At 50.8% G+C, this 14,851-nt stretch overlaps 1 long non-coding RNA gene and 1 other non-coding gene across 2 annotated transcripts in view; one reads left to right on the top strand and one right to left on the bottom strand.

The window, feature by feature from the left end:
* Positions 1–202: 202 nt before the first annotated feature.
* On the bottom strand, positions 203–274 carry TRNAA-UGC (transfer RNA alanine (anticodon UGC)). The gene has a single exon. It is a non-coding gene; the product is annotated as a tRNA-Ala (tRNA).
* A 2,466-nt stretch (positions 275–2,740) lies between these two features.
* The window catches only part of LOC144947519 (uncharacterized), a 543,474-nt gene continuing 531,363 nt past the window's right edge, over positions 2,741–14,851 (top strand). Inside the window, exon 1 of the long non-coding RNA XR_013640073.1 lies at positions 2,741–2,792. This is a non-coding gene — a long non-coding RNA (uncharacterized LOC144947519). The remainder of the gene's footprint in view (positions 2,793–14,851) is intronic.

Here is a 14,851-nt window from a genome sequence, read left to right as displayed (position 1 = left end):
CCAAATGGTCACTGTGTGCATCGCAAGTTATACAAATAGCAAGTTCCTGAAATCAACACAAATTCATCCTCAGGTATCGTTCATACAGGGTAACATTTACGAGAGTTTATGTGCACCCCGATTTCAGGGACATGGAACACAGCCAATTGATTTTGAAAATCAACCTTTGTTGGAAACATAAATTAAATAAAAGCTTCCAACATGGAGATGCCAGGGATTGAACCCAGGGCCTCACACATGCAAAGCATGTGCTCTACCACTGAGCTACATCCCCACCACGCTGACTGAGTCTGAACCCAGTAACGTGACCTCGTTGTGTAAGGGGGCTATTGGGGTCATGGCCTGAGTTGAATAATCTACTCGGAAATCTCCCAGATCTGTTCCTTTTCCCGGTTGTTAGATAGCGGCACATGGAAGCAAGCATTACCTGGGCTACTTCTGAGGACCATGAAAGTGACATCTCATCCACATTAGGGGTCATCACAAAGAACACAGGGCTAGATGAATATGGCCCAGTGGCCTAATGGATAAGGCACCAGCTTCTGGAGCTGGAGATTGTGGGTTTGAGTCCCATCTGGATCTTTAGTGTTTTGGTAAAAATTCAACGATCATCTTTCTTCTTCAAATCACAATTTGATTTCCCATTCAATTACCTAGGCATAATTTACCTCTACTGTTTTCAAGAAAATTTCCCAAGTATCCTGATATAATTCCACTCGTTGAGTTATCCTTCAGCGATGAGGACTCCAGACTGATTTTCGTCTCACCCACTCCGTTCGACCACCACTCGGCAGGTCACAACACTTTTCTCTCGGCTTCTTCCACGCGCTGCTCGAATTTGGAAGTCCATGCTTCGATATCAAATCTAATAACCTTGCTAATTTCCATAAATATGTAAATTCTTATCGACTACAACTTTGATAGTAGTGCTGTTAATATGACATGTTGGGCTTCTGGATCTGTGCTCAGCAACCGTAACGAATGAAACAAGCAGCCGTCTTGTGCAGGCCATGCATATTCCTTTGAATAAAATTGGCCACTGGCAAAATGTCACTTCGTGGATATGCCAGGGATTGAACCCACGGCCTCACACATGCGAAGCGTGCACTCTACCACTGAGCTACATCCCCATTCTGGTTCTACCTGGGCGCAGTTCCACCTAGGTACGGGGTGAAACTTCGTCATCAGCTTCTTCCTTTCCCTCGTCACCCCACTCACTCTCCTGTTGGCCCTGGGACGTGTCCACATCGAGTCTGCACAGAGTCCAAGCAAAACGTATTTCTTTGAATCAAAAATAAATAACAAGAATACATGTGGATGGATTCTATAAAGCTTTCCCAATTTATTTATTCTTGGAATTATTTAATTCGGAAATAAAAAAGAGTGTTTTGGATTCTTTTAAGCACTTGTTTTCATCTCCAAATGTTTAAGTAAACCATTTAATCACTGTGTGCATCGCCAGTTATACAAATAGCAAGTTCCTGAAATCAACACAAATTAATCCGAAGGTATCGTTCATATAGGGTAATATTTACGAGAGTTCATGTGCACCCCTATTACAGGGACATTGACACAGCCAATTGATTTTGGAATTCAACCTTTGTTGGAAAAATGAATTAAATAAAAGCTTCCGACATGGAGATGCCGGGGATTGAACCCAGGACCTCACACATGCAAAGCGTGCGCTCTGAGCTACATCCCCCACCACGCCGGCAGCCAGCCAGGTAGCCAGCCCCCTTAACTATCGGCCCCTCCTCTTACCGCACCTCCCTCAGGCCCCTCCCTCAGGCCCCTCCCCTTAACCCCTTCCCTTAGGCCCCTCCCCTAACCTCCCCCTCCCTTAGGCCCCTCCCCTGACCCCCCCCCCTCCCTTAGGCCCCTCCCCTGACCCCCCCCTCCCTTCGGCCCCTACCTTGACCCCCCCCTCCCTTAGATCCCTCCCCTGACCCCCTCCCTTAGGCCCCTCCTCTGACCACCCCCCCCTCAGGCCCCTCTCCGGACTCCCACCTTCCTTAGGCTCCTCCCCTGACCCTCCTCCCTTAGCCACCTCCCCTCTCCGTACCCGGCAGGAGGTCTCCACCAATCAAAGAGCTGTTTATATTATATATATATATTTATGCACGACAGTCAGTCAGACAAAAAATCCCTGGTGGGCAGTGTGGACATTGTTCGTACCTGTATAATTTTCAATTACTCTGTACACGTGGTTCCATCTGTCCTCCCTGCCTCCCAGAACCTGATTTTCCACAACCCCCTTCCCCGATACAGGTGGACTACACCCTCACCATTGTATTTTCCCTTGGGAGTTATTTGTACCATGTGACACATGCTTTTAAAAATGTACATTATTGTATATCTCCCACAATTCATTACACTACCAGTTTATAAACACGTCTCAGAATACGTCTCAGTTTACCATTGCTAATCACTGCACCTGTACACTATAATCACACTCCTCTGGCAGGATGAATACATCCACGGTTGCTTCACAAAGAGTGGATCTTATTTTATCACCCCCTAGAAAGGCTGTGAGGATGTTTTTTTGCTGGAGAAGCACGCACTCCGAACCATTGACACCCATCACCCATTATTATTATTTGTTTCTTTCGGTTAAGTCACGTCTAAAGATAAAATAATAAATAAAATAAAATAATAGAATACGACGTTTCGATTGCAACACAAGCAATCATCATCAGGTATAATGAAATAGTGACATAAAATCTAACCAGAAAACTATAGACAGACATATTAGCAGACAGATATCACCAAGATACATAGAGAGAGCAACACAGGTAACAGAGAGAGGTGGTCGTCTCTGTGGGGTGGCCTTAAATAGACAGAGGAGGGCGGACGCAGAGAGAGGGAGGGGGGTTTAGAGAAAAAATTAGCATATCAATGAGTGGACAACAAAATGTGGTGCTGCAAGTGCGATGACACGGCAAGGAAGCCTGAAAATCAGGAGGACACACTAAAATTAAATAACCTAGTAAAATATCGAAATGTAATGTAATACAACACAGAGGGTCGGTCAACACAATTAACGCATAGCCTGGTTGATTACGTATTTCAAAGATTGCTAAGTTAGAATGTAAGTGTGAACATTCCAAAGAGAGGACACAGGCAGAGAGAACAAGTAGTCAGAGAGAGAGAAAAAAGAAGATAAGTTTAAAACTTCCCCGTAGAAGTGATTCAATCTTAATTTTAGAACTTTCGTGACTGCAGGAATTATTATTTGTTTCTTTCGGTTAAGTCACGTCTAAATATATTTAAGGCCACCCCACAGAGACGACCACCTCTCTCTGTTACCTGTGTTGCTCTCTCTATGTATCTTGGTGATATCCATCTGCTAATATGTCTATAGTTTTCTGGTTAGATTTTATGTCGCTATTTCATTATACCTGATGATGATTGCTTGTGTTGCAATCGAAACGTCGTATTCTATTATTTAATTTAATTTATTATTTTATCTTTAGACGTGACTTAACCGAAAGAAACAAATAATAACCCATCACCCAGTCACTGGACTGGCACTGCTGGTAACAGTGCCGATGGTGGCGAGCGCCGTGCTTCATGGTGTCTTCTCTCTACGGTCTTCATGTTCATCTCTCTCAGGACGCACCACTCAGATCCACAATCCTCACCTAGTCACCCACTTTATACCCCACCAGCAGCCCAGGATGTCGGGGCTGAACGAAGGTTTGGTGAAACGAGTGTAACAGCGTCATGGAGTCGGCGCCGTAAAATGACAGGAGCCCCCCGTCCCAGTCCAGATGAACCCCGACTCTCCGTGGAGGCTCTGGCACCGATAGTGAGGTCTCTACCCCGCGATGCCGCACTGAAAATCTGCTGTCATCTTTTTGCAGACTCCAGGAGACGTCACTCCCTCCCAGAAGGCACTCAGCACGCCAACCTCTCCGTGGGATCGTCGCATACGCGACTACCAACCCATGCACCCCATGTCCACCTCCCAGTAATGCTGACCCGACGAGAAGCTCTCACGGCACAGGGCTTGGTCCCAGTAATCAAACCGGTGTGGGTGATGGAGGTGACCCTGGGAAACACGGCTCACCGTCACCGTTCTGAGATCCGAGGAAATCTGGAGGCGGTCGTGGGCTGAGTTTGTGTCCAGAGTCGGTGAGCATCCATCTGTGATGACGACAGCAACGACGCTCGCACATAAGTCACAGCAATGCGTGCCCAGTAGCAGCATGAGCATTGCACGTAGCGTGGACATACACACTGTGTGTTGTATTACCATTGATTGTAATAATGCTGCAATACATAATACATCAATATGTAACAATTTCACTGATTATAACGTGTATGATACTAGTGTGTGTACACAAATACTAATGAATATTAGTATGAGTATACAAATACTAACGAATACTAGTATGTGTACTAATGATTAAAGACACTAATATCACCATGGGGGGGGGGGGGGGGGTGCAGTGGTAATGAACATCGGTGATGACGCCAGTACCACGATGTTAATGCCACTCTTGTGTCTCTTTATGAACACGACTCGTGTACACTACTGGATGAGGACCTCCCTACACCATGCTGGTCATGGGGATTATTTGACCATATTTCACCGCTCTTGTCAGTGCGCGTTGGTTAAACGAGGGGATCATAAACGTAGAAGCATAGAGGTACAGTACAACAATGGTTTACGCTGCACTGCCCTCTGCTGCCCACCCCGCAAAGATAGTTTAACGTTTTTAATTAAAAATGTGTGATGCCTAAAGCTCTCTGAGTCCTTCGGTTTTTCCTTCCACATTTAGAAACGTGAGTTTAGAGTATTTGGCTGCTACTATAAATATCCACGTGATAATATCAGCCACTTCGTCAAGCTATCATTTGTGATATCCAGGTCGCTTCCGAACAAGAACTACATAGCTCAGTGGGCCTTATACCTGGTAAAATAAACATCGGTTAATTGGTAGGTAAGAGAGTCCCGCAGCCTAAAGTGGCACTGCCTATGCGTGGTGGTCACCCATCCCAGATCTAGCCAGTTTCATCGCTGCTCAGTCAGTAATCAACACCATGCTGTACAATGGATGTTGTAATGTAGTAACTCGGCGGGAGACGACTTCACGGGTAACACACTCTTTATTTTATCAAACTCGTTTACAGGTGACTAACACCTACTTTGTATCTCGGGTGACAAACACCCACTTAGCTATCTCGGGTGACAAACACCCACTTAGTATCTCGGGTGACAAACACCCACTTAGCTACTTGGCGACTAACGCCCACTGAGCTACTCGGATGACCAACATCCACTTAGTATCTCGGGTGACAAACACCCACTTAGCTACTCGGCGACTAACGCCCACTGAGCTACTCGGATGACCAACATCCACTTAGCTACTCGGCGACTAACGCCACTGAGCTACTCGGGACACTCCCTGCCCGGGGTATCCGTCTCGACTGTGGGTCCCCAGCCCGACCCACGGGGGCGTCGGACCCCGGGTCCCACAGCCTCGCCTCCGAGCCACACAGGGCCCCGGTCCCCACAAGGACGGCGGGACTAGGGGTCTCGGGGCACTAGGTCTTCAGCTCCGTCTTCGGGTCTTCAACTGGGTAACTCTCCTCGAGTGCTCTCGCGCGTCCCCCTTTATACCCCACCTGCGGACGTCGCTGCGAGCACCCACTTATTCGACCAATCGCCGGGCGCTGGCTACGATCCTCTTTTCCCACATCTCATCGTGCCTCACCACCCACGCCGCGCCGCCCCGTCATCTGTCACTCCCGGCGCGCGCGTCCACACCACGCCCACAACGCGTGCCCAACCCCGCACCCCGCGCCGCCCCGTGATCCATCACTGTCACAGTCGGCGCACGTCAATACCACCACTACATCACCCCCTACCACATAGCTCGCAGCCGACCCGGCTGCTATAAAAATATACAAACCGCCCTGTGTGCCCCGTAACACAACACAACAACAAGAACAACAACTAACTTAACAACACAACACGACGCGAACACTACCATCCGCAACCCTCAACCAATGCCACCGCGACAATAGAACAATATATACAAACCGGCGAGTGACAATAGCAATGTGTATGCAAAAAGGAAAATAAATGGAATTTTTTTTTTTTTCTTTCGACTCGTGCAGTGTCCCCTTCTTCTTCCGAGCGTCCCTACAACGGGACATTACCCCGGCAGAGGGGAACACCGGGCGAGCTCGGTGTAGAGAAAAAAACGTCTTCATGAAAATTGTTGAGACCTAGCCCGAGTCCGCCTTGCCGGTCCGTCGTACGGCACCAGACGCGGTTGAACGTCCGGTGGTGCCGGCGGTTCAGGAAGACATCGGCCAGGCATCGAGGACCCGTGCGTGCCCCGGGGTTCAGGCTCTCGACGGTCAGCAGCCGTCAAGCCCGAGGCACCTGGGGGTGGGTCAGGTGGAGACACGTGAGGATCAGCCTGCGACACCTCCCTCCCCGAGTCGACGGTCACATCACACGCCCGGTCGTCACGGCACAGAACGGGGTCACACGGTGCCGCATAGGGCTTCAGTCGGGAGGGGTGCACGTACCAACGGCGTTTCCCCCATTTAATCTGTATACTCTGGGGTCGTGCAACCCGCACAATTTCCACCGGTCCCCTCCAAGGTCTCAACAACTTGGGGGACGTAGCCAACGGTGCATGTGGACAATGCAGCCAGGCCTTATCGCCTGGTTTCCAATCATGCGTATGCACCCTCCGCTCATGCAATTTCTCGTTCGCAATTTGCCGCGACCGCGAATTCAACCTTGCCGCCTCCCGCGCTTCAGTCAATTTGGCGATATTAAATTTGATGTGGTCTGCCAATTTAGATTTTGCACGTGGCTGGGAAATCCCCAGTTGGACGTCCATGGCCGGATCGGCCTCCCGCCCATACATAAGAAAAAATGGGGAAAACCCCGTCGCCGCATGAGGGGCCATTCGATAGGCCGCGAGTACCCCCGGCACCTGTAAGTCCCAATCAACCTGATCGTCGCAGACCTGTTGGCACAACATAGACGTAATCGTCCTGTTCAGACGCTCAACCATCCCGTCAGTCTGCGGGTGGTAGGGGGAAGTACGCACTTTCTTTGTACCCAACAGGTCGCACACCTCGCGCAACAAAACGCTCGAAAAATTCTTTCCTTGATCCGTCAGCAAGCGTTCGGGGGCGCCCTTGTCCAAAACATAACCCTGGACAAAGGCGTCCGCCACCGCCGCAGCCGACTGGTTGGCGAGCGGCCATGCCATAGGCCATCGGGTGAAGTATTCCACGCCAACCAGCAGGAACCTATTTCCCCTTGGTGTAGCCGGAAAGGGCCCCAAGATGTCCAACGCTACCAATTCGTTTATACGCGAAACCTGAATGGATTGCAGCGGTGGATTAGCTGCCAATGGTGGCGGTTTCCTTTTGGCGCACCCTACGCATCCCTTAAGAATATTCGCCACGTCGTTACCCATCCCCGGCCAATAATAGTCTCGCTGGATTAGGGCGAGCGTTTTGTGAAAACCCAGATGCATGAGCCGTTCATGAGCTGCCAGAACAACCCTACCCCGCATAGCAACAGGCACAACGAGCACGTGACGCCGGGACATGTTGTCCCACTTCATCAAAAGGCCCTGTCTGCACACCCAGGAACCGACCCGCGCCTCCCCTTCCTCGGGAGCGCCAACTTTCCGACGTAGCGTAAGTAGGGAGCTGTCGGACATCTGGAGGCGGCCCCACTCAATGAGGGGCAACGACAACAGCGAATCCCTCCCCGTGGGGGCGTCCTCTCCCGGGGTGTCAGTGGCGGCGAGCGCAACTCCCGGGGTGCCGGCGACCGGGGGTTTGCACCGCGCCGATCCCAACAAACATGTGCAGTCCGTGCACAGAGGCAACCGCGACAAGGCGTCCGCATTTGAGTGTCGCAACCCCTTGCGGTAAATCGTCGTGAATTGGTAGTCTTGAAGGACCTCCAACCATCGGGACAATTGGCCCGATGGCTGTGCCACGCGCATAGCGTATTGTAGAGCCGCATGGTCCGTACGGACCGTAAAATGACGGCCGTAAAGATACGGCCTGAATTGCTGTGTAAAAAACACAATGGCTAACAATTCACGACGAGTTACGCAATAGCGTTGTTCGGCGGGGGAAAGAACTCTACTACCGTAGGCGACCACCCGTTCAACCCCCCCGACCACCTGTGAGAGCACCCCCCCGATACCCGTATTGCTGGCGTCCGTGTCAAGCAAAAACGGTTGTGTGAAATCGGGGTAACACAAGGGGGGAGCCTGCACCAAGGCGTCACGGAGGGAGCAGAACGCAGCCTCCTCTTCCGCCCCCCAGTGAAACCTCACACCCTTAGCCGTCAAAGCGTGCAGGGGCTTGGCTATGGTGGCAAATTGCTTGACAAAACGACGGTAATAGGAGGCGAAACCAATGAAACTACGAACCTCCGTGACCGAGGTTGGCGTTGGCCATGAGCTGACGCAATGCGTCTTAGCAGGGTCCGTCGAGATCCCTGAACGACTCACGATATGGCCCAAATACCTGACCGATTCCCGAAGCAGAAAACATTTAGCCGGTTTAAATTTAAGCTTAGCGGAACGCATCCTGAGGAACACCGCTCTCAGTCGCTGGAGGTGCTCCTCGAAAGTCCGACTAAAGACGATGATATCGTCGAGATAAATCAAACAGGTATCCCATTGGAGGCCCGACAAAACCAATTCCATGAGTCTCTGGAACGTGGCGGGAGCGGAATGTAAGCCCATGGGCAAACGGTTGAATTCAAATAGGCCCCCAGGTGTCCGGAAAGCAGTTTTAGGTTTAGACTCGTTATCGAGTGGCAATTGCCAAAATCCAGAAAGCAGATCGAGTGTGGAAAAAAACTGCGCTCCCGCCAAGGCATCCAGCGACTCATCCATCCTGGGGAGCGGATACGCATCCGCCATCGAGATTTTGTTTAAGCGGCGGAAATCGACACAAAACCGCAAGGACCCGTCCTGTTTCTTTACTAGGACAATAGGAGCACCCCACGGACTAGAAGAGGGCGAAATGATATCGGCCGCCAACATATCATTAACCGCCGATTGCACATGTTCCTTCTCGGCTGGGCTGAGCCGGAAGGGATTCTGACGAATAGGGGCCGCGTCCCCTGTAGCTATGTGGTGGCGCAACAGGTCAGTGCAGCCGATATCGTACTTATGTTTGCTGAACACGTCAGCAAACTCGATTAGCAAACCCCTCAATGCTCCCAATTGCACCCCGGACAAGTTAGCAGAACCGGCACACAACGAGTCCAACCACTCAGTCCCCTCATCACTTGGAGGATGCGACTTAACAGTGAAATCGGCTTGAGCCACGAGCCGTTCCTCAACGGGTAGCGGCGCGGCGTGAGCCAGCACCGTTCCCTGCGCAATTACGGCCGGCCGCGACCCCGTATTCAGGACCATTACGAACGGCTCACTGTCCCCTCTCACCATGGTTTGAGCAACCGCTAAGTCGAGGCCCCTACTGGCTCTGTTAGACGGCCCCAACAGCACCCCCTGTGCCTCCGCACCCACCTCAAGTGGCTTCCTGAACCGAAGGGGTACTAACATTTGCGATCCCGGGGGCACCCGTACAGTGTGAGTCGCCAGCGCCTGCACCGTCGCACAAACCGTGCGCACTTTGGTAGGGCTCGACAAGAACGCAACCCGCCGACCTGACGGAAGCTCTATGCAGGCCTGATCTATAAGAATTTTGATGGGCATTTTGGACAAAAAGTCCGTACCTAGCAAACAGGGAACGGCCAGCGATGATGATACAAAAATAGGGCCCGCCAATTTGATGTCACCAATGCAAATAGTCGCCCGCATAAAATGGCACGTCTACTGGCAGAAGGGGTCTACTTTGGACGGGAAGAATGTTATAAATAAGGTCCGAGATGATGGTGGCCGACGCACCCGTGTCAACAAGCACCCGGACCTCAACCCCGTCAATGAACCCCGTTACCACGGACGACCCGGCCGACGCAGCCACGATCCTGTGGGCCAATTCGGACCACTCAACTGCTTGCGGGCCGCGTACGGACCCCCTTCGCCGAAATGAACCCCCGGCACCCAGCCGCGAACCCCCCACCGCGAAGCGGCGACCCGAATGTGCCGTGTTTTGTGGACCGAACGTGTGAGGTGCCGCGACTTGCCGGGTTTTGTTTGGATGACTTGTGGCCCTGGTCGTCGTCCCGACGTGGTCCTGTGGCGCGCTGACGCGGGGCCCGGCACCCGGCTGCGACGTGACCCCGAAGGCCGCAGTTGTAGCAGACGACGGACGTCGTAGGTTTCGGTTGCTCCAGCTTGCGGGGCGAACGTGTGGGCGAACGACCTCCCGTTCTCCACTCCCCCGGACGTGATGCAGCGAAGGCCTGCTCCTGCACCGCAGCTGGCTGAGGTTCGGCGATCGTGGCGGCCAGTGCCGCGTTCCCCGCCCATTTGCAGACGACCCCCGGCTTGCGTTTGAGGACCTCGTACGCGTGAATGCTCGTGGCGATCGCCAGGGAGCATATATCCATCTCGTCCGCCACGTTGATGGGGACCCCCAACTCGTGGGCCAACACCAGCAGCTGCTCCGTCACCATGGCGTCCTTCCCCTCCTTATCCATGCGGGGAAAAGCTGCGTCCGCCAAGGCGAGTAGTGCCGTGCGATAGGCGAGCGTCGTTTCTCCAGCCACCTTCCGCCGATCGTAGAACTGGTGGCGACACGTGGAGGGCGGCCCGAACACCTTCGCCATCAGGTGTAGTGCAGCCTGGAGCGTAGAGCGGGACGACCTTGCAGCAGATGTGAAGGCTGCAAGCGCGTCGTCGTCAAGCATCGCTGGCAACGCACGCAGGGCAGTGGTGTCGGACCACCCCGACATCTCCTGATGAGCGAGGAACCTTCGTTGGAAGGCTCCCCAGTCGCCCCCATCCGCCTTGAACGCCGACAGCGCGGGCAATCTTTGCTGGAGGACCCGATCGTCGTCGACGTCGGAGAGATTTTCCCGCGCTCCGCTGTAGTTGTGTAAAATGTCGGCTCGGTTGTCAGGCGCAAAATGGAGGGCTCCGGCGCGCGCTGATGACGTGGGCTGCGCTGCGCGGAGGTGTCCGGCCACGTGGCGTCCGTCTTTCCCGCCAATCGGTGGCGGCCCCCCAAAAACGGCGGCAACTTCCAGACTTTTGGCGCGAAGCGCCTTTTGGCGGGAATCCTCCACCGTCGCTTCCTCCACGACCCCCGCAGCCGTTTTTCCGCTCGCCGGAACGGAGATGTCGGCCAAGACAGCGGCGGCGGCGAGTAGCAACTCCGCCAACCGGGCGTGCGCGTCCTGGAGGCTGGTGTCGGAGGCAAGCGGAGCGTCGGCCATCACCGCGAAGTGCTGCATCGGCGGCAACTCCTCGTCCTCTACTCCCGAGGTCGGTGTCCCCGGTACGCCGTCGTCGTCCCGACCTCGCTCGTGGGTACGGGTAGTCTTCCTCGTGTCCATACTCCTTGAAGACAGGTTTACTTCTGACGCCAGTTGTAATGTAGTAACTCGGCGGGAGACGACTTCACGGGTAACACACTCTTTATTTTATCAAACTCGTTTACAGGTGACTAACACCTACTTTGTATCTCGGGTGACAAACACCCACTTAGCTATCTCGGGTGACAAACACCCACTTAGTATCTCGGGTGACAAACACCCACTTAGCTACTTGGCGACTAACGCCCACTGAGCTACTCGGATGACCAACATCCACTTAGTATCTCGGGTGACAAACACCCACTTAGCTACTCGGCGACTAACGCCCACTGAGCTACTCGGATGACCAACATCCACTTAGCAACTCGGCGACTAACGCCACTGAGCTACTCGGGACACTCCCTGCCCGGGGTATCCGTCTCGACTGTGGGTCCCCAGCCCGACCCACGGGGGCGTCGGACCCCGGGTCCCACAGCCTCGCCTCCGAGCCACACAGGGCCCCGGTCCCCACAAGGACGGCGGGACTAGGGGTCTCGGGGCACTAGGTCTTCAGCTCCGTCTTCGGGTCTTCAACTGGGTAACTCTCCTCGAGTGCTCTCGCGCGTCCCCCTTTATACCCCACCTGCGGACGTCGCTGCGAGCACCCACTTATTCGACCAATCACCGGGCGCTGGCTACGATCCTCTTTTCCCACATCTCATCGTGCCTCACCACCCACGCCGCGCCGCCCCGTCATCTGTCACTCCCGGCGCGCGCGTCCACACCACGCCCACAACGCGTGCCCAACCCCGCACCCCGCGCCGCCCCGTGATCCATCACTGTCACAGTCGGCGCACGTCAATACCACCACTACACATCAACCGCTGTCCCACCACACCATCTGGGTGTATACTATTAAACTAAACTTTTTTTTTATTACACGCTTTTATTTAACTCACTGTGTCTGTTGTCATCGTATTCTCAAACCTTGTAACTCAATTTTAAGCCACTTCCCAATGTGGTATGGACTGCAAACTTGGTATACTTGTCATACTGATGACAATACTATATTCTATCATTAATTTTTTTTTATTTTAAAACATTATTATTACACGCTTTCTATTAACTCACTTTGTCGTTGTCGTATCCTCAAATCTTGTAGCTCAATTTTAACCCACTTCCCAATGTGGTATCGACTACAAACTTGGTATACTTATGTCAAACTGATGAGAATACTATATTCTACCATTAAAAAAAAATGTATTTTTAAACATTTTTCTTTTATGTTATGTTTCGGCTTGGGTCTAATTGTCCACACTCAACTGACGTTGGCTGTAAATCACCACGGCCCCTTACGTTATGGCAAGCTTTGCGGGCACTTCCTGGAGTCGTGGAGTTCTGCCATTACGAGTACGTTACATTTCATTAAAGCGTGTTTAAAAAAAAATATTTATAAATATTACTTATTATAACATATAACATTCTTTGCACATATACTAACAAAAACTGATAAATCGCTAGCACACTATTACACACTAATGATAACTTTCTATTCTTTGTTGACGCACTGTTTATCTGTTTACTGCACATATTAATTATGAGGGCATGGGTACTGTACTTGCACTGTACTGCTGTCATATTCACATGCATCTTTAAGTTTTTGTTATACAATGTATATGTACAGTATCATTTTGTTGCTGTTTTATTACAAATATATGCTCTATTTTCACCATTGATTACACATTTGTTATCATACATTCATGACATTTAATAATGGTTTTACCTTTCATTACTCATTTACTATTGTTTCTTGACACTGTGTGTTTGTTTATTGGACATTTGAATCATGAGGGCATGGGTACTGTAGTTGCACTCTACAGCTGTCATATGCACATGTATCTTTTTGTTTTTGTTATCCTATGTATATGTACAGTATCATTTTGTTGCTATGTTTTATTACAAATATATGTTCCATTTTCACCATTTATTACACTTATTTGTTATCATACATTTTGTTTGACATTAAATAATGGTTTTCACATTAATATCTCAGTTGCTGTCCTTAATGATCCACCTCAAATAATTTCCTAAACATAATAATATCACGTTGTTAGCACATTTACCAAAAATATGCAACATTTTATGTTACATTCATTTATTACAAATTTGTTTTCATACTATGTTACATGTAATAATCGTTTTCACTTTCATATCTAATTTACTGTCGTTAATGATCCACTTCCAACACTTTTCTAACATAACAAAATAATATCAAGTTCTTTTCACATTCACAAAAAATATGCTACATGCTATGTTAGATTTTGAAATAGATACAATGCAAGCTTGTGGCGGTACGCGAGGGTACCATAGTACCCCGACTCTCGCATAATTTCCGTGATTCTTAAATTTTGTTGAAGCTTTCATATTTTGCTCACTCTGTTGTTGTTATATTTATTCTTGTTGTATCATCAAGTCTTGTTACTCCATAATAGCCCACTTATCAATGTCCTATTCACTTGCAACTTGGTATAGGCTTCGGGCACACTTCATTGCGGCCCGTGGGTCCTTGGGTCCAATTACTGCAGTCGACGAATAAAGAACTCGTCGATGGTGACGCTTCTCTGCCTCTTCAGCTTCATATAACAAGGCAGAGCGTTGTTATATATGTAATAATACTCTTGGAGACGGCTTGTGGAATCGGTCCTTTTATTTACTTATTTCAGTTCACAAGCACTCCCCGTTGCTGGCAGGCAACGGGAAGTGGGCAGACAGATCGCAAGAGATGCACCGCCACGTGGCACTCAGAGCCCCGCTCGCGCGTGGCCCCTCTCCCTCTTCGTTCCTCGTCTGACCACGTGTCCCTCGGCTCTTCCCTTATTTAATGCCTGGGTCACGTGGTACGCTCCAGCCAATCCTTAATAGCCTGCGCTGAATGTTCCAGATTCCCCATCAACTCCCGGGACCACGCCCCTGACTTGTCTTCCCATTGGCTGAGGCCAAGACCAGCAGAACCAATCATCCTAGCTGACATCCCTCGATCACGCCAGGGCCATGCTTCCAGGCTCTCCCCCCATTGGCTGTAGAGCAGGACCGGCAGAGCCGATCACCACGTGAGCCAGACATAGGCTCTCATTACATATACACCAAAACAAGCGTTCGTGGCAAATTGAAATGGAATTTGTAACCAATACTTCTACATGTGTCACTTCGGCCACCACTAATGCTGAACGTACAACGGACAAAGGCAACGCACAGCGAAAGGAAACTGCTACGCAACGGAAAAGACGTTTGCAGAAGGCTCAAGATAAATACCAAGACAAGAATTCAAATGAGGATCAAGAGACAAAACGTGAAAGACTTTAAAAGCAACCACAACCAAGTGAGCAGCGTGAGGCACGATTGGTACAAATGACACACTAC

This window comes from Lampetra fluviatilis, chromosome 45, assembly GCF_964198595.1.
Source record: "Lampetra fluviatilis chromosome 45, kcLamFluv1.1, whole genome shotgun sequence".
In the NCBI taxonomy this organism is placed as follows: Eukaryota; Metazoa; Chordata; class Hyperoartia; order Petromyzontiformes; family Petromyzontidae; genus Lampetra; species Lampetra fluviatilis.
Note: the sequence above shows the minus strand (reverse complement) of the source record. Positions and strands in the feature narration are given on the sequence as shown.